Here is a 19,721-nt window from a genome sequence, read left to right as displayed (position 1 = left end):
AAATAGGAAGGAAATAAAGATTATCATAGAGATAAAGTAGAAAATAGAAAAATAATACAGAAAATCAATAAATCCAAAAGTTGGTTCTTTGGAAATATCAACAAAATTGGCAAACTTTTACCTAGAATGTCAACAGAAAAAAGTGTGAACTCAATTTTTTATAGTCAGAACTGAAATTGGGGAAATAACCACTGATCTTATGGAAATTAAAAAAAGAATTATAAGAAAATTCAATCAGGTATAGTATACCAAAAAATTAGATAACATAGATGAAATGAAAAAATTCCTAGAAATGGGATAATACCAGATCTAAGAAGAAATAGAAAATCTGAATGGATCTATACAAGTAAACAGATTGAATCAGTGGTCAAGAACTTCCCAAAAAAGAAAAGCTGACAACCAAATGATTCCATTATTGCGTTATACTAATCATTAAAAGAAGAACTGGCACCAACTTTTCACACGGTCTTTCAAAAACAGAAGAGAGATAATTTACCAAAACATTCTGTGAGGCCAGAAATATCCCAGATATAAAATATCCAAAATAGGTAAATCCATAGACACTGAAAGAAGGTTGTTTGTTCCCTGGTCCTAGTTTTTGGGAAAGTGAATGTGAGTGACTGCTTAAATGGTACTGGGTTTTCTTTTGGTGTGATAAAAATGTTTTGGTATTTGATGTAAGTGTAGTAGATGTCATTGATTTGCATACTTCAAGTTGCTAATTTTATGTTATGCGAATATAACCTCAATAAAAACAAATGTATAACAATTTAACAAAATTTACTATTACCTATGCTCTTCAGGTGATTTATCTGTGTCTGAGGGCGGTCATACTATTAATATAAAATGGTGTTTTGCCACGCATTTCTTCCCGACTTTGCTTTTATTGAAACCACATTGCTAGTTTCAACTGGTGTGGTGGGAACTTTTACATCTTAGAAAATGGCCAAGCTAATGCTGGGACATTATTGTTTTGTATAGTGTTCAGGCTTCAAAAATTAATAGCAAAATATTAATAAAACTGATTAAAATTAAAAATGTGCCTTGTTTTTAGTTGTTATATTTTCAATACCATGAAAAATTGAGAAAAAATTCTTCCTTTATTCAAAATTATTAACCAATTCAATAATGAATTTGCTTACATCATTGAAAAATAAGATCCAACATGCCTTTTCATTGTTTCACTTTTGTCTTACTCTTTAATTTTAAAGAAAATATCAACCAGCATTCATTTTGGAACTACATTTATCCATAAACTGCAATTGTAGTTTAGTAAAAGATGCAAATATTCGGCAAAAATTAATGAAAGAATTCTGTGAAAGGCAAGTGATTATATAGAATTCACAGTAAAGACTCCTATGTATTTATCATCATTTTTAAATTGTGTGATGCACATCTTTTATATCAGAAAAATATATAATAATTATATGTATATATAAAAAATTATGTGCAGACTATTTTTTCAAAAAATCAGTTGTTAAACACTTATGGGCAAACCACTGACCCTGAAAAGCACTCAAATTGATTTTATTATAATTCCCACAAATAAAAGAAAGTTCTGAAATGAATAAATTTTCTTAGAAGTATGTGTTAGCTTAATGTGTGTTTATTTCTGTTAATATTAGCTACTGATTGTCTTTCATGTATACATTCCTTTCTGTCATGATCTTTGACTTTTGAATAGTGTTCATTCATTTGATTTTTCAAACAGCATAATTATCAACTGCAAGAAAGCACATCAACCAGATTATATATCCCGGACAGTTCTGTTGATCTTTTCAGATGTTTAGCAATGCCCCCTTTATAATGTAAAAGCATCAACAGGCTGTCTTTGGAACTTCTTTTGTTGAAAATGCATAAAGGTGATTCATAGTGGAATGCTTTCTTTCAATGTTTGTGGAAAACTAGATGTATAAAAAATACTACAGTTGTTCTTGTTCAAAATCAATGACGAAGAATTTTCCTAAAAATCTTTTGACTAGATATGTATTTCAAATAATGTGCTTTTATTCAATAAAGGTGTTTCTATTCTAACCTATTAGGAAACAGGAAATATACAATCACACCTGTGAATAACACAACTCTAATGTCACTTTTATAACGATGCATTTAAGGTCTGTGTGGGTAAGTATGTCATATCTGTTCCTCAGATTTGACAGTTGTTCCTTCAGTAGAAATTTAAATAGTAAATAAATCATCCCTTTTGAGCTGAATGTTAAATGAGACTTACATACATTTATAGAATGTGCTTTCACTACTCTGTGTTTTTTATTTCTTTATTTGAAATTGTAATCACCTTTTAGTAGGCTTGATCTGTCAAAATCATATGGTGCAATGTGATTGTTCAAAACTAAAAACGTTGTCCGGGACTTCTGTAAAAAAATTCTTAACAGATACTTGGAAAGTTGTTCTGAATAATTGCTGAGACAAGGAAAATTCACAGAATGTTAAGAATCTAGTATAATCAGTGACCATAATGACCTTAGATCCTATGTTTTGTTATTGTTATTTTTATACTATCTACTATCTTGTATGTATCTTGCTTATAAATATTCAGAGATTTTAAATGTTATCTTCCTGATCAACTACAAGTTTATCAATGCATAATTGAAATTCTCCATTACTAGATTCATCCTATTTATTTTATTTAAATCATTTATTATTGTTTTATCTGATTTATTTATATTATATCCCTTAATTTTTTTAGTTTCTCATGGCTATATCCAGGTCTCTCTGCTGCTTAATAATTTTTTTCTGTAAATACTAACTGTGTTATAACATATCATCATTAAATCCTCTATCACTAAGCCACCTTCTCTCCCTTTCACTTAATTTATGGAAAATATTATGATTCTCGAGTATATCACATCTTCTTAGTTTCAAATTTTCTCTGTTGTCTATTCACCACTCTTTAGTCCAAGGGGATGTAGTGATATTTTTCTCATTGATCCCTTTCATTTGTAGATTCCAAACTGCAAGCACTTAGGTGCCAGTGGCATGTGAGGAAATGCCATGGGGAAGAGAATATCTGGATTGCTTGGGGAAATAAATGCCTGCTAGAAGTGTCTCCTCTTGGGATATTAAGAGTGACCAGCATTTGGGAGAGAGGAAAAACAGATGGTGACTCTGAGAAAAAGAACATGGTAATGTCTTCTTCCCTTCCTGAAATAAGCATTAGTTGCATGAAATCTACAGGATTAACAAATAGGATGGTTGTTCATTTCCCAAGTAATGGTCAGCAGTAAGTATAGACTACCAAGCTCTTGATTTCAAAAGAGTGGAAAATATAGACACTGACTGAAATTTCATTTGTTAGTGAAGATAGACAAACATAAAGGTGTGCTTTTCGTACCTAAAAGGAAAGATAGCAAAACAATAAACAATTTGAGAATTTGGGGTTAGAAGATATTTTAAAATTATAATCATTACTCTTCCCCTCTTTTTCTAGACCCATTTCCAAGTTCTGGTTTTATGTCATAAGAAGTTTACCATCAAAACTTTAAGTTGTATGTTCATATTTCAATGAATTTATCTACCAACTTTACATAATGTCTATTTTTTCCCAATGAGAAACATTATTATTTATTGTTCTTATGTTATTCCTTATCTTTGCTCTTCCACACTTGTTCCAATATTGTAGAACAAATAATGTTTTTTTCTCCTCTAATGGTTACATTTGAATCTTGCAATATTTGTAATTTTGTCAGCTTTTGACAGTGTCTACTAATTATGTGAAAGTGTTGTAGAACTTGAGAGAAGTTCAATTATTTGCATATAGAGAGGCCAGGGCTCAGGAACGATTTTGAGAAGGAAAAGTGGTTTATTGATGGCTGGCCAGACTCGGGAGCTTCCTGTTGCAAACCTGAGCCCCAAACAAGACTTTCAAGTTTCTTTTATACAGAGAGGAAAGGTTAAATGGTCCTTTTGTTTCAGTTCTCAATAGGCTTGAATTAGCATATATATGTTCCAAATATTAGGTAAGCTTTTAGCATGGACTTCAGACATTCTAGATAAGCTCTTAGCATATCTGGTTTGCATTTCCCCTGAATACTTAAAGTTTATAGACCTTGCATTGTTAAACTGTTTCCTGGGACTGGAGTCCTTGCCTTGGTCACAAAGGGCAGGACTGCAGCCTCTTACCATCTCATATCCACAAGTTACAGACAGCATAGGTTATCTTTGAAGAGACAAAGAGCCTCCCACCCATATCCCCATCATTTCCCCCCTTTGCCAAAGTTTAACTTGCTAAGCTTTGGCATAATTATTGTTGGAGCTATGAGGTGGATGGCTGTTTGTTGTTTTGATTGATTATTTATCAATCTTTAGTGTAGCATCCAGGACTTTGTTTTTAGATGTTTAGATGTTTTTATTCTGGACAGCAGAATCCTGGGGTGGAGGACCCCTGCAGTCATCCTGGGGCCACTGGCACTCATGTGGATTTCCAGTCAGGTTCCAGATCCATCTAATAATTTTGTTTTACCTTTAAAGAGTTTACACCTTTAATCTAAAAGGGATGCTGAAGGGAGATGATCTCTTTTCTGTAACTGCTTCCTGCTGGCCATGGGTTGTAGTCATTGCCTAACAAGATGTAAAATTCTTATTTTATTTTAACTGGAGGAAGATGGATCTGGCTTTCTGTACAAAGTTGGATGAGCTTTTCATATGGTTAATAAGATGTTCACTCTGAAAGAAACAAACTTAATTAAAAATTTGGAATACCCGTTTTTAAAAGAGGACATTGGATTACAGAGGTAGACAAGGTTAGGTGCTTATAAAATTGGCCCTCCTTTTTAAAAGCTGGTGGGAACAGTATATATATACTTTTTAAAAGTTATTATTAGAGAGAAATTGCAATAGATACTTAGCTTTGTTTGAAGACACATTTCAAGCTGTTTAATGATTGGCACTCATGTGCTCTGTCAGATGCTCCTGGTGAACTAGCAGCCTTTGGGCAATTGGTTTCATTCAGGATTAGTACACCAAGTTGGAAATTTTCTTAGTTTTTAGCTGTGGGAGTGATCAGAACTATAGAATAAAGATTTTTTTACATTTTGGTTTTAATTGTACAATTTCTAGTAATTTTGACTTGTTCAATAGGTGACTCATTGTTAGTAAGCAAGCCTCATTTTTGCTACACAGTAGAGTACAGTAGAATATAGTAAGTTGACTGAACCTGGCTGAGATTGCCACTTTATTTTATAGACATGTTTGTTAGCTGTTTAGAAAATGAATTTACCAGGAATTTAACATGTCTAATACACTTTTGCACTTGATTCAAAATAGAAAAGATAACGTTATAATTATTAGGCATATATTTAGTACAGGATTAAAAGTACAGCACTTAATATTAACTAATGTATTACTTAATGCATAAGGATTCAGAGTTGCAATTATTAGTTTTCAGTTTCAGGTTTGTAATAGTTTACATGTTATCTCTCCATGAGAGCAGGCCTTAATGCCAATTGCGTTTAAGTTTTACTTACAGTATCCTGGTATCATGGGTCTACTTAGCATGTTCTTTACACAATGAGCAAGTTGCAGCATCATTGATCCTAGAGAAATTTTCCAGTATTCTACTAGCTTGGTGCCTAGTGCTCTCTGGCACTATGAAACAGTGCCAGTCTGGAGGCGATATCCATTGTACACTTGGCTGTACTGAGTCATCATTGGCTGCTGCAGGAGCTTGAAACTACAATGTAGTTTCCATCGACTTAAGGAGCAGAACCAGAGACTGATAAAGCAAATATTTTTAATTGAGGAATCAGTGACCAACCTAGCCAATAACTCACATGGAGAGGCAACCTGTAATGTATTCAAGGCCTGGTGTGAATGCACAAAAGAGTTTGACAATGTTAAAGTTTATTCCTTGTTTTTATATGTATTTTAAACAATTTAATACAACACATCATATATTAAATGACTGTTTACTTACACAGTTTTACTATGAAGATAACAGTAGGTACTTTTCTTTAGTAATAGAGGGAAAAAATTATTTTTCATTGTTAAAATGAAAACAGAAGATTCTCAATAGAATCAAGATAACTTTTTATTACCATTTACTTAAATATGCACCTTGCGGTGGCCTTCAGACAGGTTTTATTACCACCAAGTTATTTTTTTGCAACCAATACCAATCCAAGTTTTTAGTTAACAATGACTTCTAGAACTATTTAAGTATTTTCAAACTCTTTATAATTGGCTATAACCATATTGACTAGCCACCTCATGTTTAAATAAACTTATTAAATTACAATTACCAACCAAAGAAATTTACTTTATTTGTTTAAGAGAGCATATCTACATTCTTTTTCTATTAGCCTAATTTTACCAATGTGAACTTACAGTTTCCATTACTTTAAAGATTTTGTACATATAATGTTAATTTAGTTTATAAGTTAACTATGGGAGATTACACTCAAGTTAAATAAAATTGAAACCATTATAGATTATGCAAGGAATGTTCTCTTGTTTCCTTACAGGAAGCTAGAACTTTTCTTTTGTTTAAGTTATGAAAATGAATAATTTTTTTTAAAAGCACATTGACTACCAGGTTTCAAAACACATTACACAATTATTTAATTCATTTAATCATAATCCCTGAAAGATCTCTCCATAGTTTTTATGGACTTTACTTACTGAAATTTGTCAATAGAGCCACTAATTACCTTTATTTTTGTTGGAAAGAAATTTTTTGGAAGAAAATAAGGCTCACCTGATTGTGGAGAAGAAAAGAATTTATTCTAAATCTTGCAAGAAGGGGCACACAACCAGAAAACATGGCTGACACCCCAAACAAAGGAAAATGACACAGTTTATACCCCTAAGCTTAGCACATGAGCTTTTCATCTGTTTCTCTATAGATTGGATACTTCAGAAGTTACAGCCTATCTGAGAAGATCTAACTTTCCCGTGTAAAAGTTTGTGATTTAACCACTTCCTCTATCACATTCCAACCATTTTAGTTTTTACCTGCTCCTCTTTGTCAAATAAGGAATGGAATTTAGTCCTGAATTGGTATTGGCATAGCTCTTTCTTGGGCATCTCTTATTGCCTATAGGACTGGCTTAAACTGGTTTCCTTTGTTGCTGTTTAACACGGGAATTGGAGACTGAGGCAGTAGGCTGCCAGGTTACATTAACCAATATTTTCTTCTTTTATGTGAAAACTAAACTAATCTTTGTTTTTCTACATTTTATGGTTGACAAAAGGTTTAAACTGGGAAATGACAGGGCATCCTGATTCTTAATTCCTTAGCCTAGTAGATAGGTTTAATCTGCCACACCTAGTCTTGCCTTCAAGCTCTTGCAAAGAGGAAGCCCTTTCCCAATAGTTTTTATAATCAGATTTTTATATGATTTTTTCATCCTGCTTAGTCCAATTTGGGCTCCAAGAATATTTATTCACATATATAACTGTATATTTAATTTTTAACAATTTGAATAGAGTTTTTTTAAGAATTCTCATTTGTTAATTTGATACTATCATCCTGATATGTGAAGACATACACAGAGCAAATGGTAGACACAAGTAGAGTTAGACACAGAAACACAACTCATTGATGTTACTTATAATTTGCTTTATTTTATATACTGTTTAGCTTAATTTGGGTTTCAGAAATATATATTACTTATATAACTGTATTTAACTTCAACAATTTGAGCAAATAGGCAGACATGAATAGTTTGACACAAAAACATAACTTTAGTTACTTAAAACTTCTATTTTTTTTACAAAATAAGTATGACTGCAAAACATTTCAAAGACTCCTGAAACTTTTCTTAATTTGCACTATGACTGTGCAGTTTTACACTATGACTATGAAGTTTTATACAAGAATTTTCTTTTTTAACTAATGGCTTGTAAACAAAATGTTCCCAATGTTTTAACACAATTCTCCTCTGTTTCAGAACTTTATATTTTACCTTGAATTTAGCAGAATTTTGATAAGCAACAAGATCAATTCTTGAAACTTCAGGGAGACAGACTGGTGTCTCTCATGAATTGCCACTCTTAGGAACACTGACAGTTAAAGCAAGAGATTTCCTTTATTCCCCCCCGGTCCTTGGAGATAATAAAACTCCAGTGGTTGTTTAACCTTAAGGGCTAAGAATTTCACCAGGCAGCAATTCAGTCCACACATAGATTCATGAGAGAAAGCAGGGTTAATAATACCAGTAGGCTAGGAGCTGTTATGAAATAACCATAGGCAATGGCAAGAGGTGAGGCTAGGATCGAAGTAACCATAAATGAAGGTAAGGTTAGTTTAGAATTTACACTTACAATAATATTTTCAGGCTAAATTCACCCAGTTATAATTTTAGTCATTATCTTTCCACTGTTTTATAATATAAATGCATTTATAAATGATTTTAACTTTTAGCTACTTTTTTTTTAAATTTTTTTAAACCTGTTAATTTTATAACACTTTTAAACACCTTTCATTTGACTTAAAACATATTAAATGAACTTAACTATTACTTTAATTTTTCTTTTAAGGTAAAAGAACAAATCTCTTGCAGTTAGTTTGAAATAAAAAACTACTTTTCAGGATTTGATTTCTAGAACATAATGTTCTTTTAAAAAAGATAAGACTCTTCTTTAAACACTGAGGAAATGATGAAGTTAAAGCACAAGAAGCTATTTTGATAAAACAGATTTTCTTTGTATATTGATTATTCAAGAAACTTTTACTAAAAGAGACTAATGACTTGAGAGACTTTGAGAAAGAACAAAATTTTAACTTTGCATGAGTATACTACTTGATACTAAACCCTTTAAAACTTTATATAGACTTATTAAATCTTACTCAGTTTTAATCAGAAAAATTTTCTTCCACAAACTTTCTGCACTTTCAGTATTCATTCTGGTTTTGTCCCACACTCTACTCTTTCCAATAATCAATCATTTTATCTTAGGACAAAATCAGCTCCTGTTTCCTTAACAATAAAAATACATTCCATATATTCTACGTACTAAGTTACCAGGCAAACTTCTTACAACATATAATTGCCATTAACACTAAACAAGCTTGTTAAAATAATGAACTTTTCTTCACTTTAAATACTTAGTAGCATGTAATACCAGAAACAGTTTTTTAGAAGCAAGTTGGCAGGGGAGGCTGGCCACCAACAAGTTTTCCTGTTATAAAATTACCTTTTATTAGTAGGATAATCAATTCAGGTTTTGTTTAATAAAGACTTTTTGAAATTAGCCATTTAAGTACCTTAATTTAAACAATGCTTCATTAAACTTTTTATAATTATTTATAAATTTAAGACAAATTTTACCTTCACAGAACACATTCGCTTATTTAAAGTTACCACAATACCTTCTAAGAACCTGGGCAGATTGCAAATGTATTTTGGCTTTGACACCCTAGGGAGGGAACTTTACTGCATTTATTTTGATTCTGCTTTTCATTCCCTTCACTCCCCCCCCCCCCCATTCCAGGCAGTCAGGTGCACAACAATCAAATAGGAATATGGCTTATGAATAGAAGTTGTGGATTCACTGGAAAGGGGCAAGCCACTCCCCCCTTTCCAGCTTTCCGCCAAAATGAGCAGACAGAACTTAACTCGAATTCAGCACCCATTCTAGGAACTCAGCCACCCTGACTGGGGCAGCCCCAACAAACCTGGGTGCAAGGTGCTGACACAGATGGCCTTCATGCCCTGGCAAAGGGGCAGACCAGAGATGAGGCAGCAGAGCATGCACAAATATCCAGACTTTGCAAACATCCAGACTCCTCACTTTTGCCTCATAATCCAGCTCTACTAAATTCTACTTTACATAACCACACAACTCCAACACTAGCACTAAGCTGACACAGACAGAAGCACAAAGGTCAGTAATCTGACCCACAAGTTCTATATATATATTTTTCCAACATGGCTGCCCCTGCAGCCATCACAAACTTTAGAGAGAATATTTAACACTAGCATCTGGTATAAAGCAAATTCATTCAATATTCAGCACCATAACAAGAGGTTCCAGCTGATCTTTTTTTTTTTTTCACTGTTTAACTTTACACCCAGACCAAGCTTCACTAGAAAAGCCAATCCATTTTCCTGTAACCAATTTTTAAAAAAACATCCAGACCAATTTCCAGGATGTTAGGACTCGAACCTATAAACAACCCTTCCTATTATAATCAAGCCTCCACTCCTTCAGTGGATATAAGACCAGTATATCATGCAGTTAGACAAACCCAAAACACCAGGCTTTTTCCCGGTTTTTCTCCTTTTTCCAGACCTAGAGAGAATGGCTTCCCCCCAATTTTCTGGGGCTACTAGGGGTCTCTTGGGAGGTGATCAGCCTCCCCTTCCTAGGAATTAGAGCTAGGGTTTTCCAGACTGTGCTCACCTGGGGAGTCTTACCTTCTTCCATGTTTGGAGTTCTTTTTTGTTCCCAGAATCTTTCTCTTCAGACCTTCCATTGCCCTCGATTTTCATCAGGAAAATTCTGGTGGAGCCCACATCTTTTCTGGATTAAATTTAATCCAGGGGCACCCAGATTTGGGGTTCACCTGAGTCCTCCCGACTTCCTCAGGGATTTGGAAGGGACAGCAAAATGCTACTGTCTCTGGCCTTCATTTGCAATACCAGACAAGCCCCCAGAAATGTTGTAGAATTTGAGAGAGGTTCAATTATTTGTGTATAAAGAGAGGCCAGGACTCAGGAATGATTTTTAGAAGGAAAAATGGTTTATTAATGGCTGGCCAGACTCGCAAACTTCCTGTTACAAACCTGAGCCCCAAACAAGACTTTCGAGTTTCATACAGAGAGGAAAGGTTAAATGGTCCTTTTGTTTCAGTTCTCAATAGGCTTGAATTAGCATATATATCTTCCACATCTTAGGTAAGCTTTTAGCATGGACTTCAGACATTCTAGATAAGCTTTTAGCATATCTGGTTTGCATTTCCCCTGAATACTTAAAGTTTATAGACCTTGCATTGTTAAACTGTTTCCTGGGACTGGAGTCCTTGCCTTGGTCACCAAGGGCAGGACTGCAGCCTCTTACTGTCTCACACCCACAAGTTACGGACAGTTTAGTTTATCTCTGAAGAGACAAAGAACCTCCCACCCATAGCCCACATCAAAAGGAGACTATTATTTTCCCTACATGTCCACCCACATTGCTTACCACAACTCTACATATCCAAGCTATGCATCTATTGATTTAACTTTGCATTTTTCACTCTTACTATATTTAGGTGTTTATTTATGATATTGGTAGATCCTCAAATTTAAATTCTCTTGACTATGTAAATATTTCTCATAGCAGTGTAAAATGTCACGTGCCTGTGATATTTGTATGAGAATATACTCATTGTCAAAGTCTATAGAATATTTTTCTATTCCCTATTAATTTTAACATACGTGTGATATTGAAGTCCACTTCATATCTTGATCATATTCATTATATAGTAGCTGATTGGTTTTATAGTGTTTCAAGTGTCTTCTTTTGTTAAAATGATAATTTACTTTAATAATTACACTCCTTCATGCATCCTATTCATTCTTTTTAATATAAATCTATTTATTAGCCCAGACAGGTTTTTCCAACAAAGACTGACTTTCCTTCTATTCTATTTTAGACTGCTTGCTTGATAACGTTTTTGCACAGTTAGTAACACTCTAGTCTTAGATCTACCATATCAACTTTTCAACTCTCACTCATTCTTGATTTTTTCCAACTTTTTTTAATCAGATGTGCATAACCAAATTTCCTCAGCAAAAGAAGTTATAGTTTATACACATCTAGGTCATTCACAGCTGAAAATGTCCTTAGTTTGCCCTCGTATTTTGTCAGAGTATAGAATTCTAGGTTAAAAGCAATGTTCTCTCTTCATTATAAAGATTTTTCCAAATGTCTTCTAGTATCCAGGATTTCTCATTAAAATGCTGAGGCTAAACTGCCTTTATAGATTCTCTATTGTTTTTTCCTTGTTTCTTTGAGATAGAAATTCATCTGAAGAGACTTGGTTGGATCCTCTTTCATTCACACTGTTTGAAATAATGTGAACCCTTTCATTTAAAAGACCTTATATTTTCCTTAGCTTTGAGTGATTTTATTCAAACGTTTTTCTTTTTCTCCCCACTCATGCCTCACCTTGGTTTTTCAGTTCCTTTCTTATACTCTATTATTTAAACATTTGAACTCCATTTATTTTATGTATTTTCTCAAATATTTTCTATAAATTTGTTCTATTCCACAGAAATTCATTTATGTTTATACTACAGCATTCAACAGAATGTTTACTTCTGGAAATAATGATTTTTATTTATAATAAATATTTAATATTTTCCTTGTCCTCCTCAACATCATTACCCTTCTCCCCCTCCTTCTGATTTCTCTTTCTCCTATTTATTTTTATAGACTAACTTCAAAAATCTCTTCAGGTAAGAGAAATACTTTTTTATTCTTCTTTTTTGATTCTTCTTTTCAATCTTCTAGCAATTTGTTAACAAGTCTTGGTTTTTCTCTTTCTGGCTTTTTCTTACATATCTGGAAAGCAGTGGTATTAAAATTTAAATTTTAAAAATATGGAGAATTATATTAGATTGATGCTATTGATTTATTTTGTTTTTGTATGGGAAAGATTTCTTCTACAAGAGGACTTCCACTGAGGTAGAGGGTGAATTATTTTATTCATTTCAAATTTATACTTAATTTTATTAGTTATCTACTAGTATATACTTGTATCCCACTTTAAAAAGTAGCTCTCCTAATAGATTTCTATTATTGTTTCTTTCATTATATAACCATTTTGAAAACTCCAGAAGACTTTTCTTATCCACTTTGTAGGTTGTTATTAAATATGTATCTTGCCTTGAACTTTGAATGGATTTCAATAGGCCTCTCTAAGCTCCATGAAACAGGCCCAAGGTGTGAGTGATCATATGAATTTTTATGAAAATTCTACCCAGTGAACTATGAGATAAAATTTATCATCACTGAGGCAAAGCAGATGACATAAAATGTAGGGGATTGAAATAGACAGATTACAGAGTAAAATTCTATAAGCTGTCTACTAGAGGAATGTGGTTTCCTAGGCCAAAAAAAGAACTGCTCTGTGGTTTGTATTATGTATGGAATTTTTAATTACCCTCTTTTCATACAATAAATTCATAATGTATTTTGTTTATTATATAAATTATATACTATTGAAATATTAATTGAAATGTATTGTTAAATATTTTAGGCATTAAACAAACATGAAAAGAAAATATTATACAACAAAGACATATTGAATATATTTTCTTGTCCATTAAAGATGGTGTATTAGTATTTTATTGTATTATTGTATACAGATGGTGTCAATGTAAATAAACAGATGGAAAAGGTAATAGAAAATGCTGTATAAGAAAGAGATGCTGCATAGTTTGCTACTGAATTGGGATGTCAGAGTGGTGTGCTGCATAATGTGTGTTTTATTTTGCCAAGAAAGCAGACTATTTATTAGGGTTTTAAAAAATTTTGCTAGTAATGATTTCCTGCAAATGAGTCTGTCTAAATAAACCATAGTGAAATAAGTTTAGAAGGAAGCTATGGGAGTAGTAAGGTATTCATTCATTTACATTTTATGTGTTCTAAATTACATTTCTCTTATTAGTTGTTGAAATAGGAACTATGAAACAATATGATTGGGAAGGTTTTAAAGATCTAAAACAATCTCTCTCCCAAGGTTAAAACACTACCTATAGCCTTAAAATCATTATTCTAATGAGTAAAACACATTTGTGTTTTTCATTTATTTCATGTGACTTTGAAATTTGACTATGTAAAAGTATGTTTTATTCAAACTCTTTTATCACTATATTGTTTTCCTGTAAGATTCCTATGAAGAGTATCATTATTTATTGACTCCAGAGTCCCAGCACCTACATTTGTTCCTGGGAACAAACAAAATTATGATGAATGGACAAAGACACACCGGTAATAGGAGGCACAGCATGCTACTAAAAATAGAAAAGCTATACTTGCTATTGTCTCCAAGACATTACGTCAATAATAATTTCTTATCAAAAGGTGTAAATAAATTATGCCCTTTTGTTAGGATTGCATACATCATTAATTATAGCTGACTTGAGAAATACGTAGACCAGTATCTGTTGTTTTGTGTTTGGCAATGTAATTTGATGGAAACAAAAAAACATTAAAGTTGAAATCAGTCAATGATTCAGCAAAATTTTATTAAGCGCTCAACGTTTGCCCTGTACCTTATAACTTGCATTTTGAAAATAAAATGTTAGTTATACATTTTCCTCAGTCATATTGGAAGAATATTAGAGAAACCATCTCTGCATTTAGCATATGAACTTATTTAAGAGTTGTAGCAGAAGAAAATATGAAGGAGTGTTTCTGTCAAATGATATCTAACCTATAATTTGTACTCATTAATTAACATTGCAAAGCATATAATGTCAAAAGTTACATGTGGATGAATGTACTGACACCTCTCTCCACATTTTAGTTTCTGATTTTGATTGTTATACAGATTTTGATTTTGATGTCGTCAAATTTGGTAAAAACATTTGTCAATTATTTGATTGGAAGAAAAAAGTTGCAATACTAATTACAGCAAGAGCACCTGATATTCTTAAAAATGTATCTCATTTATGTTTCAGTGATAAGACTCCACGTATTACCATGACTTACCATGCCAATTTGGCAAGCATTGTTCTAAGAACCATCCTGTAATAATAATGTTTGTATTATTATTTGGTAGGCAACATTGTCTTCAGACCCAAAGGATTGATTCAACATACTTTTAAGTAGTTTTACATTTGGAAAATTCTCTAGGTCCAGAGTGCCTAGAGATGTGGTATATTGACAGGCAGTAACCTGTTCATATTGGGATATTAGTTAGCATTTTATTTAATTTTTTTAATGTTTCCTTTTCATATATAATAGGCATTGGGTAATATTTTAAAAAGATAATTCCAGGATATGATTTTTGTTTTTAAAAGCTCAGTTCAGCTTCTGGTATGTGAGGATTGGTGTAGTAAGAATGGAACTAAATCAGTAGTCTATCAAGAAAAGATGAAGGTTTGTATTAATATGTAGGTCATTTGAATTTCAAATTGGTGGACAGATCTGAGGTGTATTTTGGAAGTAGGATCAACAGCAGTTTAGGTTTCTGACATTAGTATCTGATATAGATTGACACTAATTGTTGAACTCAAGGCCTTGGAATATGTGTGTGTATACCTGAATGCATTTGCAAACATTGAGGGTACTTAATGGATATTTAAAGTTTGACAGCTTGGTAAGACAGCCAAGAGAATATGTAATAAGATTATTGAAAATGAGCGTCTCAACCCAAAATCAAATACTTGAGCTGCAAAGTAAAATTTCCGAGTTATCAGAATGAGGATAATATCTAAAGCAATAACAATGAAAAACTTCTTATAGAATTATAAAAAAAAAAAACAAATCCCAGGATGAAGCTAAGAGATGCTCTGATTTTAGAGTTTTTGTAGAAGAGAATACAGCAAAGATAATTTAATCTGTCCTGATAGATGAGGCAAAACAGTTGTGATATTAAAGAATTTGAAGTAGGAGAATGTTAATTAATATATTATAAATATGTTCCAGAATTGATTATAGGAAAGGAAAGCAGTAGTTTTGGAATGTGCAGTTTCAGTGGAATGCTAGAAAAAGAAATAAATTTGTTGTGTCTTGAGGGATACAAGTTGTGAAAATTAAGGTAGTTTGTGCAGACATTTCTTTGAAGTACAAAAAAAATGGAGTTTAGTGATTAATAAAATGGAGGATAAGCCAAAGAAATGACATGTTTAAACAGGGGAGAGCAGACAAGTTCTACAAGAATAGTGAAGGCATGGACCTTAATGTCATGTGGAAATGGTGATGTAATTTTTTCCTTAGTTAAGTGAAGAAGAATTGGTTCCAGTCTGATGAAATCTTTTGTGTGAGTGTATAAGAATATCAGTTGGAAGTGATGACTTGGGATTTGGGGTTTGCTAGGAGAGAATTAAGAAATAGCTCTCTCAGAAGAAAGTTTTGAGGAAATATTTTCAAAGCAGATATGTCAGCCAGGTCATGCTGTTTTCCACCAATGCTCATTTATTCAGGAACTTGTTTGGAGCAGTTATGCTGGTATAGCACTGAGGGTTTTCATTTTCTTATTACAGCAAGGTAATGGGAAGTGGGGCAGAGACACTGAGTGAGGGGAAGAAAGAGAGTGAGATACGAATTTGGGTATTTGTTGGTGTAAGATAAAAAATGTATCAGTCTTTGTGCGTGCCAAATAGGAACGGCAGTTAAGACAGACAGTACCTAGAAGCAGTGAGACAATTATGGATCAACATATTTGAGTGAGAGGCATGCCAAGGATTGTAGCAGTGGTACACAAAATTATGTAAGGTGAAAGATATCAGTTGGGAGTGCATTCCCAGAGCAGATTGCTAAAAAATAGATGATAGAGATTGAAGTTTTTAGATATAACAAAGTCTACCAAATGATAGCCAATAGAAATGCAATGTGAGCCACAAGTGTAATTTAAAGTGTAGCAGCCACATTCAACCAAAAGTAAAAAAAAATTTAATGGGTTAATATTAATAATATATTTAACCAATATATCAAAATATTAATGCTTCAGCATGTAAAATATATATCAATTAATGAGAAAATTTACATTTTTCATACTTAGTCTTCAAAATATATGTATATTTTGCACTCATATCACATCTCAATTTAGACACTAAATTTTCATCACAAATATTCAAATTGTATTTACATTAATAAAATTTACAGCTGAAAAATTCATTCACATACCTGTTACTTCAACCATTTAATTTCCCACTTACCAAATCAACCAACAAAAAATCATTTTCCTTTAATATTCACATCTATACAAACAAAACTTTCATTAACTATTTTCAAGAATTAGTTTGATTATAGAGTAAAAGATATCCATTTCAAGATTATGTTTTTCCAGGTTGATTAAATTCACTAACTCTTGTGTAATCTTAGTATTAACAGCACTGACTTCAAATGGGTATTTTATAAATAGAAAATGACTCTAATCAATTTACCAATACCAACTGTACACTATCTAAATTTTTCTGGTAATATTTGCAGTCAATTTCAATAGTACTGTCTCAACATTTCAAATCTTGAGAATATTGATTCATGATAGAAACATGTGCAAAACTATATTATTGATTTGTATTATGAAGGTTCCTATTTCAATATATGTTATAGTATCTAACCAGATCACATGTAAGCTTTATTTTTCCTTGAAACTTATTTTTCCTTGATACAAATAAGAACATATAAATTATACTACCATGCTTTTGTTTTTGATTAATGAATATTTAGCAAGCATTCCATTTGTTTTAAGAAAAGTTTGAGGTGGAATTACAGTTTAATCATTTGCTTCAAATACTTCTATAACTCAACTATGTCCATTGGCTAAGAACACAAGATTATTACATTTATTTTCTTCAATTTCAAGCTAGTTGGGATAAGAAGATTAAGAGCCGGGCCCCAATATCTGCCAAGCTTGCCACAAATATGCTATCTGTAGCAGGCAAAGATCATATCATCACCACGGAACTACATGCTTCTCAAATTCAGGGTATATATTTATCTCCTAGAAGGCACTTTGTATGCAGAGGCAGCTGTCCTAAAGTGAATACGGGAGAATATTTCTGGATGGAGGAAATTCACTATTGTCTCACCAGATATTGATGGACCTAAGAGAGTGGCCTCCATTGCACACTGGTTCAATGTGAACTTTGCCTTGATTCACAACGAACAGAAGGTGGTCAAGGAAGTGGACCAAGTGATGCTGGTGGGAGATGCGAATGATTGAGTGGCTATCCTTGTGGATGACATGGCATATATTTATGGCACAAGCTGTCATACTGCTGACAAACTTCTTTTAGCTGAAGCCACCAGAGTTAATGCTAACTTTGTTTTTCATTTAAAAAAATTATTGAAGTATATAATTCATACATGAGCACATATGAACAGTAAGTGTATAATAAAAGTTGTGAACTTACAAAACAAATATATAAAATCATACAGGACTCCCATATATCACCCCTCCACAAATACATCGCATGGCTGTGAAACATTTGTTACAGATAATGAAAGAGCATTGTTAAAGTATTACTATTAAGTGTAGACCACATCTTACATTTAGTGTATTTTTCCTCCAACCCATCCTAATTTTTTTCACTCATATACAGTATAATTTATCTCATGTGTACAATCAATGGCATTGGTATAATCACAGAGTTGCACACTCATAAATTCAATCAATACTAAAGCATTTTCATTACTCCAAAAAGGAAAAAACACCAAAAAAAATACAATACCACTGTCATACCCATATGTTTGTACTAATAATTACAAATCCTATGAGATGTTTCACCATTTCTATTCATTTTCAAATATTTACAAACAATGCTTACCAATTCTGCACTGATTAAACCATAGCTTTCTATTCTCTTATCTCATTCTATTCTCTGGTTACTTATATTCTAGCTATTATCTCCATGAGTTTGCACATTATATTTACTTGATAATAGTGCAATCATACAGTATTTGTCCTTTTGTGTCTGGCTTGCTTCACTCAACATAATGTCCTCCAGGTTAATCCATGCTGTCCTATTTCATTTCTTCTTACAGCTGAATAATATTCCCTTGTATGTATATACCAAAGTTTATTTATTCTTTCCTCAGTTGAAAGACACCTGGTTTGTTTCCATCTTTTTGACTAAAAGTATAATGACCTGTATCTGTCATTACAACATCATTCAGAACAATTCAGATGTTCCCAAAATGCCCCATATTACACCTATTCTTCCCTCTTCCCCTCATTACCTCTGGTGGATACCGCCTTTATATCAATGTTACAAGTTCTTCCATTGCTAGAATAATAATAAGTCTACTTTAGTCCATAGTTGCATTCCCCTCTTATGTTTGTTCTTTCCTCAATCTTAAGGATTTTAAGATGGTGATGCCCACTCTGTTTCTGATTGAGAAGGGGCTTGGATCCCATATGGCAGATGAATGGAACTATCTTGTTTGCAGTTGTAGATCCTCTCTGTTTTTTGAGATGGGCATTGTCCATCATCATCATTTTGTTAGCTGTCCTCCATGAGTCTGATGAACTGGGAAGTGGGTGTTGCAACTATGCTGAGATTCAGGGCTTACCTGGCATATGAACAACCATAATACTGGTGCATACATTCAACTGGTATTGTGCTAATAATAGGTTCAAATAAAAGGAACTGAAGAGCCATACATAGGGAAATTATAAATAAGTCTAACTCTGTTACATTGGGAAACATATATTCCAAGGTAGGGCCCACTGACAGGGTGCCAAATTCCTGAGATTGTCTGTCCTTCCTGTAGTGTCTAGATGTCTCCACAGCCCTCAGGAGCATCCCTCCCTGAGGCACTGTTTACTGTGGCATTCAATGAGATCCTCGAGGCTTGCCTAAGTGAAACCTCTGGAATGATCTGACTCACTTTGAAATCTCTTAGCCATAGAAACTCATTTGTATTTAATATTTCCTCTTTTTTCAAGGTCTTTTTCCAAATAATGGCTACTTGGGGCTTGGTAATAATCTTTTGGTGCCAAGAAGGCTCATCCCTGGGTGTTATGTCCCATGCTGGGTGGAAAGTAGTGAGTGTATATGCTGAATTTGGCTTAAAAGGCTTTTTGTTCATTTTTAATTGGG

General features: G+C 32.9%; 1 pseudogene; it reads left to right on the top strand.

Moving 5' to 3' along the window:
* Positions 1–8,209: 8,209 nt before the first annotated feature.
* The window catches only part of LOC101413370 (ribose-phosphate pyrophosphokinase 1 pseudogene), a 30,892-nt pseudogene continuing 19,380 nt past the window's right edge, over positions 8,210–19,721 (top strand).

Source organism: Dasypus novemcinctus, chromosome 15 (genome assembly GCF_030445035.2).
Source record: "Dasypus novemcinctus isolate mDasNov1 chromosome 15, mDasNov1.1.hap2, whole genome shotgun sequence".
NCBI classification, from domain to species: domain Eukaryota; kingdom Metazoa; phylum Chordata; class Mammalia; order Cingulata; family Dasypodidae; genus Dasypus; species Dasypus novemcinctus.
Note: the sequence above shows the minus strand (reverse complement) of the source record. Positions and strands in the feature narration are given on the sequence as shown.